Here is a 14,293-nt window from a genome sequence, read left to right as displayed (position 1 = left end):
ACTTCAATGTCCGTGTTTTCAGCTTTCAGTGCTGCTTTTGTCTCACCCGACAACTGCGCTTTGAACACGTCCCAGACAAGTAGCGACTTTTCCTTCCCAAAATCTTCAGGATGTCTATGCCACGCCTCTTTAACCCACGTCAAGCAACCCGCTTCGTCCATCCAGCAGCATTCTTGAACATAAACAACACCCCGCGGGAATTTTCTGAGCAATCTTTGTTTTCTGTCTCAACACAAGATCACATCTATTCATAAATCGGGTGCACCAACTTCGCGTAGCTTTGAAATTTTCACTGACCTCACGGTGTTTTCGGCCCATTTCAATGCTTGAACTTAAATCATTTCTCTAGTAACAATGTATCCGGATGATCGCTGGTGATTCACTCACTCTAAAACTTTTTCTTCCAGTTCTGGCCACTGGCATGTCTTCCCACGGTTTGCACATTTCTTCTTTGGCATTTCCCTCAGCGTGTCCTCTGCCTTTCTCCGCTCTCTCACACTCTCTCGTTTACACTAAACTTCTTAGCCGCTGCAGAATTATTTGTTCCTTTAGCAAAATCAACAACCTTCAGCTTGAAGCCAGCATCACATCGCATTCGTTTTAATCTTTTGTACATGGTGGTCGCAATCTCAATACTGAGTACACGTACTGATCCCGCCACCCCGTGTTATGTTTTAACGAGATTATGATGGGTGATAAATGGTTTTGCGGGGGTAATATTTCAGAGGCTTCTTCACCATTGGAGACCTAATCCAAAACTTTCCTCCCTGATTTATTTATTAAGAATTTGCTTATAATGCTCTTCAATGTGTAAGCCTGTTTTCTTAGCAGGTTCACAAAATTTTCAGGTTCCGGATCCGGCAAAGCTGAGTACAGGCATGTGAGATCTTGTGATTGTTTCTGGTTAAATCAAAAACCTTTATAAAAGGGGTCGGCTTATACAAAGGTAACATGAAAAAGTCCCTTTTTTAACCTTGAAAATGGGGGTCGGCTTATACTCCGGAATATACGGCATGTAATGTCTAAAGGACCAGTGTCTGAGTAAATGAGACTCACCAAACTTTCTCCTGACTGAATCACTGGAAACCCTGAGTCAGAAGGGTTTCTCTCCAGTCGGTGCTCTCAGTCCTCGGGCTGGTTCACTTGCTGCTGTTCCCTCATCTTCAGTCGTGGTTTTCTTCCAGTTGTGGGCTTTTCTTCCAATAAATCTCTCACTGCAGGTATAACTTTAACATGAGAGATAATGAAGCACGTTAACAATACAAAGGAGAACAAAATATTTCTGCTCACTGAAATCTAAACAGTGAAGACAAATATAACGATCTCAGTGAACAAATCTGTAATTGTCCCTGACACATCACAAAACCTGATATGGGATAGGAAGGAGTCATCGTTCAGTCATGGTCAGATATAAGATGTAGGAACATAATTAGGTGATTCGATCCATCGAGTCTGCTCCACCACTCAACCATGGCTGAGATTTATTCCAACACCATATTCCTGCCTTCCTGCTGCAACCCTGAAGCTACTTAGCAATCATGAGTATATTAATCTCTGTCATAAACATACCCAAATGGCAGCCTCAACCAACCTCTGTGGCAACAAATTCCACTGATAAGCCATCTTTTGGCCGAAGAAATTTTTCTCATCTGTTTTAAAGGGAAGCGTCTTTATTCTGAGACTGTGCTCTCAGAACCCAGACTCTCCATCTAATGGAAACATCCTCTCCATGTCCACTGTATCCAGGCTTTTCAGCATTCGGTAGGTTTACTTAACCACCCCCTCCCCTTTCACCCCCGTCTGAACTCCATTGAGCACAGGTCCATAACCATCAAATGCTCCTCATACATAAAGCCGATCATTCCTGAGATTATTCATGTGAACCTTGTTACCAACAACTGCACTGAACACATTCCCAAGTATAACAGAAAATCAGGAAATTTAAACCACTCCAGAGTGAATGGAATAAAAAGAAACCGGAATCATCAGAGTCGCTCAACAGGTAAGGAACTGCTGTGGAGAGAACAAAAAATTTGACGATTCAGGTTCACAATCTTTTGTCAGAATGGATTCAGAATTTTTCATTTTTAGTGCAGATCTCCAGCAACTTGAGTTTCTGTTTGATTTCCACTGTCTGACAGACAGGTGACAGCGAGGAGGAATTTCCAAACACAGTTCAAACACTGAACCCCCCAGGTCTATTTCTACTTGTTCAAACACAGAACAGCCCATTTACTCACAGCCTCCCCTTGAGAGGGATGGAATATAAACTCATTCTCTCCTAAGATTAGCAGCACTGCTTCCAAAGGAACTCCAGAAAAAAAAACACTTGATCCCAGACCAGAAATACTCGCTCAACACCTCGTAAACCCGGGCAGCTTGATCCCCGGGTCCATGTTACTTGGATCTAAACAGGGGTGCAGTGCTGCTGGAGCTCACCGGAGCACCACCCCAGCACCTCTGTAAAAAAAAAATCAAAACAAGCGGGGAATTTAACAGCGGCTGCATATTAAATAGAGGGAATTTTATGGAAGCGGGGGTTGGGGATAGGGGTTGGTGGATGGGGGGGGGGGAATGCCACTAATAACATTAAGATAAGATCGTTTTTGGTGAAATCCTGGAGCTGTGACTGTGGTGGTCTGTGGATTATTCGCTAATACAAAAGTAATTTTTTCCTCACTAACAACCCTATGGCTGCTAAGCAAACAACGTTACTCCACTTGCTTGGTAAATATATTATATGATTATTAGTGAATGCAACTGTGCAATACTTTGTCATATTATTAAATTAAGTGTTATATGTTTTATTGTACCACCATTTACTGAAATGCAGTGATTGGCTATAATCTTCTTAATGTCTTAACTATCACCGTATTTCTGTGGAGCTCTGGAATTCATATATATTTCTTTCATGTTTGTTTAGTGTTTGACATTATAAAAAGCCCAATTTGTGTACGTGCTCATCACATGAATGGGGCAAGGAGTCAAGGAAGTTGCCCAGTACATGAAATGAGCAGGTACACAACTGGGTGTGACAGACAAGGGGCGATTGATAGATTCGTGGCCTAAGGTGGAAGGAGTCGATTTTAGAAAACCTAGCAATTTTCCATTATCTGAAACAGAAATACCGCAAAAGTTACTAACTTCAAACTTTCTGCATAATCACTCAAAGAGTTGAACTGCAAGTGCATGTACCGTGAGCTGTATAACTTTAGCCATTCTAACATAGGCCACTAACTTATCAATCACCGCTCGTACAGCTCCGGCAGCTAAAAGATTGGCATTGTACCACTGCTCCAGCCGTCCGGCAGAGCTCGGGCCCGGCCCTTTCCCAATGCAACCGGCCCCCAATTTACAGAAATCCGCCGAGATCAGACCCCACTCCAGTCGAAGAAACCCCCAACAGCCGCAGTCGGCACTGCGCATGCGTTTAACAGGAGGTTTTTCCGCAGCACCACCGGTGGCCGGAGGTCTGCACATCGTCGCCAGTGGCCGGAGGTCCGTACAGCGACACCAGCGGCCGGAGGTCCGTACAGCGACACCAGCGGCCGGAGGTCTGCACATCGTCGCCAGTGGCCGGAGGTCCGTACAGCGACACCAGCGGCCGGAGGTCCGTACAGCGACACCAGCGGCCGAAGGTCTGCACATCGCCACTAGTGGCCAGCGGTCACTGCAGCGCCTCCTGTGATCGGAGGCGTGAGGGACAACGGAGAGGCAAATCACAAACGCGGCAAAGTCTGCAGATAATACACACAAAATGCTGGTGGGACACAGCAGGCCAGACAGCATCTATAAGGAGAAGCACTGTCGACATTTCGGGCCGAATGTCTCTTCCTCTCTGACATTACAGGACAGTCGACCCTTTTCGATAGATGCTGCCGGGACTGCTGAGTTCCGCCAGCATTTTGTGTGTGTTGTTTGAATTTCCAGCATCTGCAGATTTCTTTGTGGTTGCTCTTTAAAGTCTGCAGATGCAGGAAATCCAGAGCAACACAAACAAAATGCTGGCGGAACTCAGCAGTCCCGGCAGCATCTATCGAAAAGGGTCGACAGTCGTGTAAAGTCAGAGAGGAAGAGAGGGAGTGGGAGGGAGGGAGATTTGTTCACCGGAAAGAGAAATCGATATTCATGCCATCAGGTTATGGGGGGGGGGGGGCGCTACCCAGACGGAATATAAGGTGCAGATCCTGGACCTAGAGGGTGGCCTTAACTTGGCACAGGAGGAGGGGATGGGTTGGCACGTGGAATCAGGTGTCATTCGACGTGTCGAATGAAAATGTTTGGACACAGGGAAGTCCCGCTCGGAGCGGATAGTTCAAAGGTCAGTTTATTATCAAAGCAGGTATCCATAAACAACTCTTGCGTTTTTTTTTCTCCAGAGAACCACAAAACAAAAAAAGCATGAAAGTCGTTCAGAGAGAAAAATCAAACTCCCATCCCACCCCCCGCATCAAAAAGAACGGGTTCCCGATCATCGACCCCCGAAACCCACCCCTCCCGCACAAAAGGGAACAATAACATCGATCCGCCCCCCAAAAAAACAACCCTACCCCGCACAACTGCGGAGGAGCTGGTGTCACCAGTGTAGAGGCGGCCGCATCGGGAGCAGCGGACACAATAGGCGACCCCGGAAGATTCACAGGTGAAGTGTCGCCTCACCTGGAAGGATGTTTGGACAACGGAGAGAGTTCGGCCATCCGGCCCTTTCACTGTGACACCCCGAACTCCACATCAAATCCGTCCAAACGAATCTGGGCGAAATTTAATGACCAATAAATATAATTCCTCTCAGCGATCAGCTGTCTGAATGAATGACTGACTTTAAAGAGGAAGGGGTGTCTATGGTCCACATTGTCAGGGTGTTGAGTTTACCAGGAGACAAAGACTGCAGGGACGAGAGATTTTCTGTTGACTAATACACTGTGTGTGGACCCCGCTGGCAATTCTGGTGGTGTGACCCGAATCGAGACAAACACCACGCTGCCCACTCCACCATCAACACGGCACAGCCGGACACATAACAGGGAACTTTACATCAGACAACACTGGATTCATTGATGAAACCCGTGATTAATGTTGTTGTCCCACTGAAATCATCAGAAACGTCCATTCAGGTGTTTTCAAATGGGAGCGCTCTCCCACGGGTGACGTCACATAGGTGAATCCACACGACTGACGTCACACATAGGTCCCCACACCGGGACCTGCCCTCGCGTGCGCGGTGTTTACGTCACCCGCGCGCTGGAGAGCTCGAGCTTTATCTGTTTAACGGCTGAGCTACCAATCACGTGACCATCCCCTCCCCCACCGCTGAAAAACAAAGCTTCAAGAGCTTCGCTTTTTCCATTGGTGCGCAGGAATGTCAATCACTGGTTACACCCAATAGCGGAAGCGGACAAGCCGACAGGGCGTTCCTCTCGCTGCGGTGCCGGAGTCTGGACAGAGCGGAACAAATCTCAATGTAAATGTCCGCTTTCTGATTTCTATTTCCCTCCGAGGGAAGTTGGGGAGTTTGTGAAGCGTCTCCTGCGGCCGGAGTCTGATGTATCACTGAGAGGTAGGAGGAGACCGCTCGGCCCGTCGGTTTGATGCCGGCTCCCCGGGGTGAGGGAGGGAGAGGGGGATTTTACTGAAAGGATGAAGATGGTGAGAGACGGGTCGGACAGGATGTTTGTCCCGGTGGGGACAGGAGGGGCTCATCTGTGGAAATGTCTGAGACCACGGTGGTGGCGAGCAGAGGGATTCACCACATTGGAGGGCAAACACCGGCAGACTGTTGCCCTGCAAGCGGGGCCAGTGATCCGGGCAAAGTGACAATTATTTGGGATTTGTTGAGACTGTCCCTGGAATATGGTGTAAAATCCCGCTCCCCATACTAACACGGGTTATACAGACCAAAGAATAAACTGCCGGAGGAACTCAGTGGGTCGGGCAGCATCTGTGGAGGGAAATGGACCGTCAACATTTCGGGCCGAGACCCTCCCTCTGGACTGAGAGTGGACGGGAAATAGTCAGAGAAAAGAGGTGAGGGGTGGGGATGGGGCAAGAACTGGGGAGTGAGAGGTGGCTCCAGGTGAGGGGGGAGGTGGGAAGGTGGAAATAGTGACAGGGGTGGGAGGTGAGTGGTTGGGGCAACATGGCAACATCGTCCATTGCTGCAGACGATGGAAATAAATTCCATAAAGGATTAACAAAGAGGTTAGAGAGTATTTGTTATAGAGAGTGCAATGAAGATTTACCAGACTGGCCCCTGGAGTGGTGGGTCATCATCAGATGGAGAAAGATCAAATGTGATAACCCTTTCATTTAGAGAATCGAGGACTGAGAGGTGAACACATTGAAATGCACAACATCATTACCAGTTGAACCAGGGATCCCAGTCTCTGAAAAATGGGGTGGACTGTCTGGGACTGAGATGAGGGGAAATGTCTCCCCTCTGAAGGTGGCGACTGTCTGTAAATTACCACCCTCAGTGACCGTCCTCACATAAAACCGAAGCCAGCAGATGTGTGGAGACCAAAGGGATCGAGGAAATGAGGATCGGGCAGAAACATTTGTCTGAGATGGGAGAGCAGAAACCATCTCATTGATGGTTAGAGGGGCTGAATGGCCTCTTCCTGCTGTTTCTCACTTGATGTCTCAGTGTTCCTGTCCAGTGAGGCTGGAGGAATGTGAATAAACTGATTTAAATGAAACCTGCGCACTTCCTGTTTGGGTCTGAGTTGTGTCTTGGACTGGGATGTGAATCGAGCCCATGACTTTGTGACCTGGAGGTGGAGGGAAAGGGATGGGGAAGACATGGAGGGAAGAACGAAATATGTATCTGGTGTAAATATGAAATAATGTGGGAAATGCGGCCAATGGGTCGGGCAGCGTGTGAGGGTGAGGAGCAGAGTCACTGGTTCAGGTGGTTGACCCTCCAACCGCCACCTGATCCCGTTTCCTGTTCACGTTTCTCTGCAGCATCTGTGGGTCACTGCTCTACGTGTATGTGTAGCTTCATCTTTCACCCGTACAGACAAGGCAGTGAGATCCAGATCTGTCACTTCCTCTCATGGTGGGTGGACAATGTTTTTTTCTGCAATACGTTCAGCATGTTTCATTCCACTGTTTTACCTGCTGAAGTGCAGCCGATGTTGCTGGATGTGTGACCCATTTATGTGAGAATTTAGCCTTTTGATTTATCTCAGCTTCTCATAAATGTGTACAGTTCAGCGAAGCTTCACTCCAGAATTTCCAAAGCAACAACCCAGTCAGTCAAATAGTTCCACACTATTAAAATAGTTTATTACATTTTTTGTACTACTTATATAATTTAACCTTTTAATATGTATATTCTTATTTTAACTCACAATTGTCAATATCTATTGTTATGAGTTAGGTTCTACTGCTGCTGCAGAGACAACAAATTTCATGACATATGCTGGTGCTATTAAACCTGATTCTGATATTGGAGACCCACCACCGGTCACCTGATCCCAGTTACCGCAGATTGTAATGCGAGATTGAAGCCTTTTCTATTTATTTGCATTCCTCAGAAAAGGCAACAGTTAATTTTCCTTCTGTGATTCCAAAGCAGAAGCTCAGTCTGTCTAATCTTTCCACACAATTAAAATGGGGATATTGTTATTATCATCATGTACTGAACTACAGTGAAAAATTTGCCTGATGTACCATCCACACAGATCAATACAATACAACAGTACATTGAGTTGATATACGACAAGACAATAACTGTAACAAAGCATTATGGCTGCAGAGAAATTGCAGTGCAGATAGACATATGGTGCAGTGTCATGTCAAGTTACATTGTGAGCTCGAGTCCATTTTATCATACATTTGGCTTATAACCACAGACAGGAAGCCGACCTTGAGCCTTCTGGTATGCACTTTAAGGCTTTTGTATAGCTTCCTTGAAGGGAGAGCAGGTTGGCTGCAAGAATGTCCAGATTGTGAGGATCTTTGTGTTCTTATCCTGCTTTTCCGAGGCAGGGGAAGTGTAGGAAGAGTCCATGGAGGGGAGGCTTGTTTCTCTGATGTTCTCTGTTCTCCAAAGCTCTCTGCAGTTCCTTGCAGTCATGAGCAGAGCAGTAGCCATACCAAGGCGTGAAGTTTCAACAAGAAGCTCAGAGACCTCGGCCTTCACCCTGTCTTGTGTAGCTGGATCCTGGTCTTCCTGTCAGATCGCCAGCAGGTGCTAAGTGTGGACTCCCTCACTTCTGTCTCTCTGACCCTCAGCACACATACCCCACAGGGTTGTCTCCCTGGCTTCCTCCTTTACTCTCTGTGCACCCATGACTTGTGTCGCCACTCACAGCTCCAATCTGCGAATTAAATTTGTTGACGACACTACACTGATTGGCCTAATCTCAAATAATAACTTTCAATCAATCTTCTGACAAGGCTCGGTCCAAACAAACTTTTCACCCTTCTTCAGGAGATTAGTTAGCGGAAGAGCGATACCAGCAAAGTTCTTAAAGAACTTACAATAATATCCAACCATTCCCAGAAACCTTCCAAGAGCCTTGTTACCAGTCGAAATAGAAAATTCAGAAAATTGCCTGGACTTTTGCCTGAACAGGAACCAATTTGCCTTGACCTACAACATTGCCGAGATATGTCACAGTGACATGGCCAAATTCACTCTTAGGTAAGTTAACTGTAAGTCTGGCCTGGGAAAGCCTGTCAAACAGCTTTTCTACTGCAGAGATACGGTCATTCCAAGTGTCACTCCCTGTGACTACGTCATTAGTATAGGTATCTGTGTGTTCCAACCCTCGAATTACAGAATCAATCATTCTCCGGAATGTTCCTAGAGCATTTTTCATTCCAAAGGGCAAAACATTGTATTCGTACAACCCAGAAGGTGTCACAAACACAGAAATTTCTCTACCTTTGTCTGTCAATGGAACACACCTATACCCTTTCAACAGATCAATCTTTGTAAGAAATTTAGCTTTTCTAGCCTTATCGATGTAATCGTCCAACCTACGGATAGGATATGCATCTGTTTTTGTTACTTCATTTACCTTTCCATAATCAGTGCAAAATCTAGCAGTGTTATGCATATATAGGTGTAAATATATATTTTCCAAACTTAGCTGGTAAATGATGCAGTCTTACGCTGGTGTGGTAAGGATATTTAGTTCAGTTCACGGGATTGAAGTGAGTGAGAGATCTGGCATCCAAACAGGTGTTGTCGACCCTCTTCCGATGTCCTCCAAATCTTCCAAGTTAGCCAAACATGACCAACTTAAGAGCACCGTCTTCAAGTGACAGTCTACCAACCCAGGCAAGGGTTTCTAGCAGATTTCACAGGGCCGCTCTTACACGCACTAATAGTCACATACTGATTCCTCTTAACTGATCCTCAACCTCCTCCCCCCACCCCCCGTGGGCATTTAAAACTTCAGTGACAACTCTTCCCACTAGCCTTTGTGTGTCTGCCTGTCCTATGAAACAAACAGCAACACTCCTTTAAATACCATTGTGCTGAACACCAGCTGTCCATCATGCAGGCCCTCCGCTCTATCTGTCTCTGTAACAAGCTGCTTGTGCTCTTCTCTCTCTCTCTTTTACAGACATGGTTCTTGGAGGCACAGTCCATAATCACAGGTCTAATAATATCATTGTTCAGCATATATTCAATTTCTTGCTCAACCAATTTACACTTTTCTACCTTCATGCAATATGGGTGTTGTTTAATCAGTTTGGCTGGTCCGAAATCTACGTCGTGTACTGAGACCGCGGTTTGCTTGGGAACATTGGGAAATAAACCTTTAAACTTCAGAATTAATTTCTTCAGCTGTTGTTGTTGCTTTGGCTGCAGATGAGCCAACTTATTATCAATGTTTTCTTGAACAACCGAGTTCATTAGCCTAACTGGGACCGTGTTTGGCTTGTGAAAAGTCTCAGATGAGTTAATTGTTTCATTCTCAGGGTTGCCAGATTCATATGTTTTGATAATAAAACCCACAGATGGTGCCTGCTTGTCAAAATAAGTCTGTATCGTATTTATGTGTAGCACCTGTGTTGGTTTGCATCGGTCGGGTGTCTTAATAACATAATTCACATCATTAACGAGAGACTGTTTCATACGGTCCACTGAATTTCGCCTTAACTGGATTCATCCACATTGGAAATAAGGCAACCACCTCACCCCCCACCTGGTATTTTCTTTCACAAGCCTGCTTATCAAACCAAAACTTCATTTTGCTTTGAGAAATCTATAAGTTTTGTCTTGCTAGGCTACAGGACTGGTGTAGTTTGTTTTTGAACTTCAAAACATAGTCTAAGAAGTTAACATGTACATCCCATCAATCCACTGTTCCTTTAACAAGGTCAAAGGTCCCCTCACGCAGTGACCAAATACAAATTCAAATGGACTAAAGCCCAGTGATTCCTGTACTGACTCTCTTACTGTGAACAAAAACAAATATATTCCTTCATCCCAGTATTTTCCATTTTCAACACAGTATGTCTTATTCATTGTTTTGAGGGTGGAATGAAATCTATCTAAAGCCCCTTGTGATTCCGGATGGTATGCAGATGATGTAATTCATTTAGCTCCCAGTTCATAAACCACCTGCTGGAATAAACCAGATGTAAAATTACTTCCTTGATCAGTCTGGATTGCTTTAGGCAAACCAAATAGAGTAAAAAAACTTAGTAAGAGCCTTTGTCACAGTTTGAGCTTTAATATTCCTGAGAGGTTTTGCCTCTGGGAATCTGGATGAGGTACTCATAATAGTTAGCAAATACCGATGGCCAGCTTTAGTCTTTGCCAATGGGCCAATACAATCCACTATAACTTTGGAAAAGGGTTCACTGAATGCAGGTATAGGCCGGAGTGGGGCCACTGGGGTGACCTGATTAGGTTTATCCACAACTTGACAAGTGTGACAGGCTCTGCAAAAGGTCACAACATCTTTCCTCAAATTAGTCAGTAAAGTTCGTTCATAATCCTTTTTACAGTTTAATTCACTCCAAAATGGCCACCTAAGGACATACTGTGGGGCGAAGTTAAAGTTTACAGGACTGAAAATTTAGGAACTACAAATTGGTGAACAATTGCCCATTTCTCACTCACAGGTGTAGCAGGTGGCATCCACTTCCTCATTAACACTCCATCCTTGGGATAATACCCGACTGGCACTTTCTTAATCTCATCATCAGAGAGAGCTGTTTCTTTTAAAGCTTCAATCTCAGGGTCTCGGTTCTGTTCTGCTATAAACTCCTTCCGAGACAGGGATAAGTCTTTCTCATCAGACTGTCTACATGAATCCTGTTGAAACAATGACGACAGAAAAGTCCCTGACAAGTCAGCATAATTTGAATCCCAATTTTGGCTATCACTGGTATCAGAATCATGCTGCACAGAACTGTCTGCGTCGGCAGACTTTTTAGCCATACTGTGAGTTACTGCGCAGGAAGGATAAATGTTAACATCCATCTGTGGGTCGTCAGTGGTTGGTTTAGTTGTCAACTGCACTACAGGAACAACTTTACCATCTGCCAGGTCATTCCCTAACAGCAAAGTAACATCTTCCACCAGTAAACTGGAGCACAATCTGATCTTAACAGGTCTGGAAACCAACCCTGACTGTAAAGGTACCTTGGGCAATGGCACAAAAACCACGCCGCCCCCAATACATTTAATAAGATTTACCTCACCAGTGTCAGTCTCATCACCAAACTTTAGAACGCTGTCTCATATAAGTGACTGAGAAGCCTCAGCATCTTGAAGAATTTTCACTGGTACCTTCGTAGACCCTTCCTTTACTAATACAAACTCATCAGACATAAAATAATCAAATACCTTCTTAACTCGGTCAGACCTCTCAGTCCTTAACTGAGTCTCAACAGAATGTTCAGAACCCTGTGGGGTTATAGGTGCTTCAACATACTGAACACAGGCATTTGGGACTGCCTCCTTTTTCTTTTTCTTCTTCAGGATAGAACAGTTAGCCATCATATGAGCAACTTCTTACAATAGTAACAAGTAAGACCTGAATATTTCTCCTTCAACTGCTTCCCTACATCCTTACTCGTGTCACTAGTCCCAGCTTTAATTTCTGGTTTACCCTAGTGATCCCTGCTACTCTTTTTGGAAACTCTTATTCTGGGTAAATTTAACATTATGAGTTAAAGCGAACTCATCTGCTAATCTAGCAGACTCCTGCAATGTAGCAGCATCTTTTTCATCTAAATACGTCTTTATGTCATCAGGGACGCACCTTTTGAATTCTTCAATTACAACCAACTCTTTCAAGCTGTTAAAATCATCATTTATATTTTTATATCTGCACCAGCCAAAACACAAACTTCTCACAAGAAAATTCCATATAAGTCTGGTTCACAGATTTCCTTGAATTTCTAAACTTTTGCCTGTATGATTCTGGGACCAACTTGTAAGTTTGAGCATAACCTGTTTCACTATGTCATAATCAGCTGCTTCATCAACTGTCAAAGCAGAATAGGCTTGCTGAGCCTTCCCCTCAATTACACATTGTAAGAGAATAGGCCAACCCTTTTTTGGCCACTTTAAACTCCGAGCAACCATCTCAAAATGCTGAAAGTATTTATCAACCTCTGCCTCGTCAAGTGGAGGTACCAATTTAACTTCCCGACTGTCCTCAAACTTATCACCAGAGTCTAACGCTAGACCCCTTTTCTGCAATCTCTCTATGTTTTCCAGCTCGAACACCCTCTGTCTTTCTGCTTCCTCCCTCTGTTTTTCTGCCTCTCTAGCCTCAAACTGCCTCTGCCTTTCCGCAGGCTCCATCTTTAATTTTTCTAACTTGTAATGGAGCTCAAGCTCACTAGGTTTACTTTCAGGAAACACCTCCAACTCCTCCACTTTAAACACACCTCAGATACATGATGTTCAGCTTCTTCAATAGGTTCGACAGCACAATCTCACCCTCACTGCAGAACTCCACACCAGGCTTACTTCCCTCACAGGAAAATATCCACTCACAGGAGACCTGGCCCACGCCCAGGTTTACGGCTGCACAGGTGGAAGGTCAACTGAGGAAGATCTGTACCAGCAAGGCGGCTGGACCGGATGGAGTTTCCCCACGATTACTGAGGGCCTGTGCAACTGAACTGGGAGAACCACTACAGCGCATCTTCAACATGAGTCTAGATCAGAGAAGAGTACCCAGACAGTGGAAAACATCTTGTATTGTCCCGGTACCGAAGAAACCACAACCAAAGGAGTTGAATGACTTCAGACCTGTTGCCTTGACGTCGCACGTGATGAAGACCAAGGAACGGCTGATAATACAGAATCTGAGGCCACAAACCAGGCACGCCCGGGATCCGCTTCAGTTTGCGTATAAGGAGAAGGTGGGAGTGGAGGATGCTATCACGTATTTGCTGCACAAATCACTCTCTCACCTAGATGGGGTCAGTTGTGCTGTGAGGATTACATTCCTTGACTTCTCTAGTGCCTTTAACACCATCCAGCCCAAGATCTTAAAGCACAAACTAACGGAGATGGGAGTAGACTCTCACATGGTGGATTGGATAGTGGACTACTTGAGAGATAGACCTCAGTATGTGCGGTTGGGAGACTGTAGGTCTGACACAGTGGTCAGCAGCACAGGAGCGCCACAGGGAACCGTACTCTCTCCGGTCCTGTTCACCCTGTACACATCTGACTTCCAATATAACTCGGAGTCCTGCCATGTGCAGAAGTTCGCTGATGAGACGGCCATAGTGGGGTGTGTCAGGAATGGACAGGAGGAGGAGTATAGGAAACTGATACAGGACTTTGTGATATGGTGCAACTCAAACTACCTGCGTCTCAATGTCACCAAGACCAAGGAGATGGTGGTGGACTTTAGGAGATCTAGGCCTCATATGGAGCCAGTGATCATTAATGGAGAATGTGTGGAGCAGGTTAAGACCTACAAGTATCTGGGAGTACAGTTGGACGAGAAGCTAGACTGGACTGCCAACACAGATGCCTTGTGCAGGAAGGCACAGAGTCGACTGTACTTCCTTAGAAGGTTGGCGTCATTCAATGTCTGCAGTGAGATGCTGATGATGTTCTATAGGTCAGTTGTTGAGAGCGCCCTCTTCTTTGTGGTGGCGTGTTGGGGAGGAAGCATTAAGAAGAAGGACTCCTCACGTCTTAATAAGCTGATAAGGAAGGCGGGCTCTGTCGTGGGCAAAGTACTGGAGAGTTTAACATCGGTAGCTGAGCGAAGGGCGCTGAGTAGGCTACGGTCAATTATGGAAAACCCTGAACATCCTCTACATAGCACCATCCAGAGACAGAGAAGCA

At 45.5% G+C, this 14,293-nt stretch overlaps 1 long non-coding RNA gene across 1 annotated transcript; it reads right to left on the bottom strand.

The window, feature by feature from the left end:
- Positions 1 to 7,265: 7,265 nt before the first annotated feature.
- Positions 7,266 to 14,280, bottom strand: LOC140724211 (uncharacterized). The gene is made up of 2 exons (XR_012098063.1): positions 11,090 to 14,280; positions 7,266 to 10,588 (listed from the first exon to the last, which is right to left on the bottom strand). It is a non-coding gene; the product is annotated as an uncharacterized lncRNA (long non-coding RNA).
- Between the last annotated feature and the right edge of the window lie 13 nt (positions 14,281 to 14,293).

Source organism: Hemitrygon akajei, unplaced genomic scaffold, assembly GCF_048418815.1.
Source record: "Hemitrygon akajei unplaced genomic scaffold, sHemAka1.3 Scf000173, whole genome shotgun sequence".
NCBI lineage: Eukaryota > Metazoa > Chordata > Chondrichthyes > Myliobatiformes > Dasyatidae > Hemitrygon > Hemitrygon akajei.
This window is presented reverse-complemented; position numbering and strand designations above follow the sequence as displayed.